At 41.5% G+C, this 5631-nt stretch overlaps 1 long non-coding RNA gene across 1 annotated transcript; it reads left to right on the top strand.

The window, feature by feature from the left end:
- Positions 1-342: 342 nt before the first annotated feature.
- LOC102010095 lies at positions 343-1978 on the top strand. The gene is made up of 3 exons (XR_001235248.1): positions 343-979; positions 1283-1333; positions 1787-1978. It is a non-coding gene; the product is annotated as an uncharacterized LOC102010095 (long non-coding RNA).
- The last annotated feature ends 3653 nt before the right edge of the window (positions 1979-5631 follow it).

Below are 5631 nucleotides of genomic sequence, written 5' to 3' on the forward strand. Positions count from 1 at the left end.
CCAGTAAAGGGGAACCAGCAGTACAGTCACCAGGGAGGCAGGAGATGTATTTTTCAGATATTCAGCTCAAGAAATAAGACCTCTACTTTAAGAAATAGATTTCTGGCAGTAGAGAGTTTTTAATGAACATCAGAGTTATTTTTAAAAACTTTATAACTAAAACTACCCTGGATCATCTTTGTTCTCTCTCACACTGAAAAATAGGCAGTACGATATGTGTTCTTGGGTATTGCAAAAAGAACAGGTTCTCAAAAGAGAGAGATGTGTAGGCTTTGTTTTCGTTATTGCTTTACTCGTTGCCCAAACTCTGACGTCACACCACGCACACACTCACCAGCGTCTCCAACAGGAAAGAACGGTTGGTGCGGTTTCAGCCGCTGCCTGAAACAGGCAAAGGTGCATCTGCCCGGCTGGAGGATGCTGCTGTCGAGGAACAGACTCTCTGAGGCTTATAATTGTCCTGTTGCTAGTCTGTTATATGACGGGAGAGTCCTTGAGAAGTTTCAAAGAAATTAAGATGAATATGGCTGTGTTTATCTCATTCCAAATTATGCTAACAAAACAACAGCAAGGATAGAGGAAGATGGGAAAACTTCCAACTTTTACGCTAAACATGGGACTACATTTTGGAAAAGGCCTTGTTGGCAAAGAGTAACGATTCTGTGATGAACACAGAACTTGCCCTAAAGTTTCTAGCAAGTTCCAACAAAACAGCAAGGGCTTGACTCTATTTCTCACATGCTCAGAGTGGAGTTGGCATATTTGCTTGCACTTACCCAGAAAAGCAAGCACATCTGAAAAGCTACTGAAAACACAGCCGGATCAATAGGGTATGTCTCGGCTAACAAATTACTCCAGGTGTATTCAGCTGCCCACTGGCTGAGACAGGACACCCTCCTTTCTAGAGGAGTTAGGTTGTCATCACCAGCAGGAGATGAAACACGTAAAACCACATGCTTTGAACCTTGGGACCATAACGGTAAGGGAAATAAATCAGAAATAAATCAGACAAGCAAGCTAAAACATCACATGGTTTCTCTCATATGAGAAACCCAAGGTATAATTAAAGAGCAGGATGAAATTTAGGTAACAGGAAACAGGAAGGTACATCTTTCATAGAAAAGAAGGGGAGCAAGAGATTGAGGGAGGGGGAGGGAGAGGAGAAGAAAAAGAAAAAAAAAGTTGAGGTGTGTTATGAACATGTACCAACTTCCTGTGAAGCCTGTAACCATGTACTGCAAACGTGTACTAATAAAGGTAAAAACATCTGCTTTGAACTCAGGCACGTGTGGGGTCCACCTCTGATCATACCTCCTGCGACCACGTGTCTTGGGTAAGTCACTATTCTGTGTTTCTTTTTTAAATAGTGAAAATGACCTAACTGGGATGGAGTTTTAGGAGGGTTAAATGAGATAAAACGTACATGTATTGTACACGACATCAGCTAAAGTAAAGTGTCTGTCACCACGGCACACTGAGACCTTTATGTGGTGACCAGTCTCTGACTGTACTGAAGGCCCATAGCCTCTGTCCCTTTCAGTCTGAGCAAGCTTGGTATGGTGATTACCTAGTCATCTGTCTCTTGGGGAAAAGGCCCTTCAGGAAAATCTTCTTCATTCCAATAGGAGTCCTTGTGTTTTTATTCTCTGTGGGATTTCACTGCCTCGTTTACTAATGTAAAAGACCCTGCACACCACCTGCGTAGTGCCTAGCACATGCCAGATACTGCTTTCCTCACTGTTGAATTTTTTACTAATTTAATCCTCATAAAAATTATCTGAGGTAGGGAGACATCCCTGTTTACACATGAAGAAACTGAGGCATGGAACCATTCAGTAAAATGCAAAATTACTCATCCCAGAAGTGGAGAAGCGGATTGCAAATCTTCAAATTCTGGTTCGAGTCCATGATGCTAACCACTAACCTTACACTGCCTATGAATAGTATACAGGTTGGTTGGTTTTAATTAATACTAACATTAAAGGCCATTAATATCTGGTATCAAAATTTTTATTTATTTATTTATTTATTTATTTTTTCCCAGTACCGGGAATCGAACTCACGACCTTGTGCTTGCCTGGGAGACGCTGTGCCGCTGAGCTAAATCCCTAGCCCCCTGGAATCAAAATTTTTATAAACTCACTAATTTAAAACTTGACTTTAGCCAGGTGTGGTGGTGCATGCCTGTAATCTCACCGCTCAGGAGGCTGAGGCAGGAGGATCACCATGAGTTCAAGGCCAGCCTGGGCTATATAAGTAAGTTCAAGGCCAGCCTACACTACATAGCAAGACTGCCTCAAAAACAAAACAAAACAAAACAAAACAAAACAAAACAAAACAAAATTAAAATACCCCAAAACACACCCTTCAAAACAAAAACAAATGCAAAAACCACTAAAAAACTCCTTGGTTTCACTTTGTACCCCAGAGTTTGCTGAGATGTAACCTGAGAAAAATACCTAAAAAAGGATGTTAAGGACTTCCAGCCAGTGAGGGGAAGAATAGTATAATAGGCAGGAAAGTAATATTGCCAAATGCGACCCACGACCAGATTTTCCTGTGTGTCTTTTGGGTCCCTGCACTTTCCTTTCTCATACTCATCGTCAAGGATGCTTTTCTTCAAATTAGCTGCTTCCTAATTTTCCTAAAGAGGGAAAAAAAGAGGTGATGTGACAGAAGAAAATACTGAGTATATTAAAACAAAGCAACCGTTTTGACTATCTGAATTTGGGTAGTTAGGTAACAATTGATAGATTGACCTAGATTTTAACCATTATGTTATCTATTGAATTAAGTAACCCCTCTAAAATGCAAATCTACTGTTCTCTTCCTCCTCCTCTGAAAAGTTCTCACCCTAAAAATATGGGCGCGCGTGCACACACACGCACACACACACACACACACGCACACACGCACACACACACACACACACACATGCACACACGCACACACACACACATGCACAGCTTCTCCAGGCTCTTGACCACCAGCATGTAGTTCCGCTGCAAGCCTTGATTGATAGTCGCATAATTTTACAATAGCCTGAGGCTCTTTAATATGGATAGCGGTGCAGATGGGTTGAGGTATATACTTTAAGTTTCCCCTATCGTTTTGCATTCCAATTTACCAATTTTCCCGGAAATGTTAGAGAAAATAGAGATCTGTCTCCCCTTTTTCTGGTTTATTTATAATTCATAAATTGTTTATTCCAAGATTTATCTCTTTAATTTAAGTCATAAATTGGAACTCAACAGAGAAGGCACCTTATCTTTATTTCACCTTATATTATGTGTTCTGATGGCGGTTAACATGTGATTTCTGAAAGGTAAGGTGCTATTTTGAGCATTTCCTGAAACGAAATGGTGGCACTTGCAGGTTATTCTAGGGCCATTTCACAGAGCACCTTCTGTTAGCTCCTGAACATAAACCAGAATTTGCCTCTCAGAATTATGAGAAATGTCTTATAATCAGCTTCTAAAACCATTTCAAGAGTTTTGAGCAAGTTATGCTCAGATGTGATGCCACTGTTTCGATGATAAGTTTCAGAAGGTGAGGTCCCTGATTTTAAGATGTTGTATCCAGAGAGATATAAAATAGAACATATTACAATTTATAATAAAATTACGAAGTGGTACTGAAAGGCGGAAAAAGAAGACCTGGCCTATGATGGGTGGGGAGGAGAGGAAAAAGACTGGTGGGGACATTTTAGAAGTGGTGGCCTTCGATCACACGCTGAGGCACAAATAGGACATGAGCAGATGGAGCCCGGGTGGACACTTCAAGCTCAGAGGACAAGAAAAGAAAAGCAAACCAGACAATCAACAAAGGAAGAAATGGTGAGACTTTTGCTGGAATGAAAGTCACCTCTCGTGTGTCACGGGAGTGGGAATCCGAAGGCTGTTCTTCAGGGAGAGAGGACAATATTTAGTCGTGATGGTGCAAGATCTTGGCATGGTTCCAGTGTGGACTTCGTTTTGTGGGCGAAGGGAGTACTTGCTTAACTGAGAATGCATGTGAGATCATCTGATACAGGACAGGACTGTTGCTCAGTAGATGACCGTAAATATTATTATCCTTATTTTCGGAGGGTTCTGGTAAATGTAAATGATGGGAAGATGTTTAGATGAAGTTCTTAACTATTTCCCTTCCACTTGCAACTTCTCTTGAGAAGCAGTAGATTGGAGAAGTGATCAGAAAGGACATCAAATCTAGCATTTAGGATGTAAAAATCCTACTATCCACTCCTTCCAAAAAATTTGTGTCAGCACTGTGGACACTACATGGAACCAACAGCTGCTTATCAAGGGAGGAAGTGACAGTAAGCGCTAACATTGTTATAACTGCCACTTCCTGGTATGTGCCCAGCACCAAGGCTCCTCCCGCATGCTGGTTCATTCCCCACCCCGCCAGAACCCTATAAAACCACCATCTGGAAGGTGGAGCTGGCAGGGATTTGATGGAGGGAGCAGAACTCGAGATGACCCTGGAGAAAACAAAGACTGCCAAGGTGGCACACAAAGACTGAGCTCTCACAGAAAGAATGCGAGCAAAGGTGGTGTTACGGCTCATATCTAGATGTCCCCCCAAACCCTCTTGTGATCACAGGTGGGAGTTTTTGGAGGTGGCTGGGTCTGGGATGTGTAATACTGGGATTAAGGGAGTGAGGCTGGGTTTGAGGGTGTCACGACCCAAAAGGCAGGCAGCCTGGAAGAATTAAAAGGAAGAGGCAGGCTGCTGCTGCTGCTGGTATCATTGATTGCTGTTTACTACCTTCTTCCTGACCTGTTTGCCATGGATTGTTTTTCCCTTGATGCCCCTCTGCTAGGCCACCCTGCCCTGGAGCCGGCGAACTATGGGCTGAAACTTCAGCAAACTGTGAGTTGAAATAAACCTTTCTTCTGACTTTGTGTGTCAGGTATTTTGTCTCAGCAATGAGAAAACTAAGATAGGTAGGCACAGGAATGAATTTTATGAAAGGGAAAGAAACCAAAACAGGGAGAGGGTAGTAAATTTCCTAAACTCACACAGGTGGTAAGTAGTGGAGTTAAGATTTAAATCCAACAGATCTAGCTCTGAAGTTTATATCTTTAATCCTATGATTTGAATCTAGGTTGTAGGAGTCAGGGACCCATGTGGTTCATGCCTATTTTATAGTGTTACTGTAGCTAAAAAACTTACAGTTTTATAGATATTAATAAAATCAGTGCTTTTTATAGGGAACATATGGCAAACTCATGAGGAACTCTGTCCTTAAGTGACTTTTAGCCTGTCTAGGGAAGTTAAATATCCAGTTGAGGTGCACATGTTCTTCACTTTTGAATTCTCATTGAATCCAACAAAATAAAAGATAAAGGACATAACACCCACTGATTATTCAACATAAATCTGATGCTTTAGCTACTTAATTTTAAAAATGGCATTATAGGGATATAACTTACTCATTTACAGTGGACAGTTCAGTGGCTTCCTGTGTAATCATGTACAACCTCTGTACCCTACCATACCAATCCACTTTCTGAATCTATACACTTGCTTATTCTGCACATCCTACAGCAGAATCAGGTAAAGTGTGGTCCTTTGTGATTGGCTTTTTTCACCTCACCTGTTTCCAAGGTTCTAGAAGGTATTGTA

The sequence above is a fragment of the Chinchilla lanigera genome, unplaced genomic scaffold (genome assembly GCF_000276665.1).
Source record: "Chinchilla lanigera isolate Chin_1 unplaced genomic scaffold, ChiLan1.0 scaffold00039, whole genome shotgun sequence".
Classification (NCBI taxonomy): domain Eukaryota; kingdom Metazoa; phylum Chordata; class Mammalia; order Rodentia; family Chinchillidae; genus Chinchilla; species Chinchilla lanigera.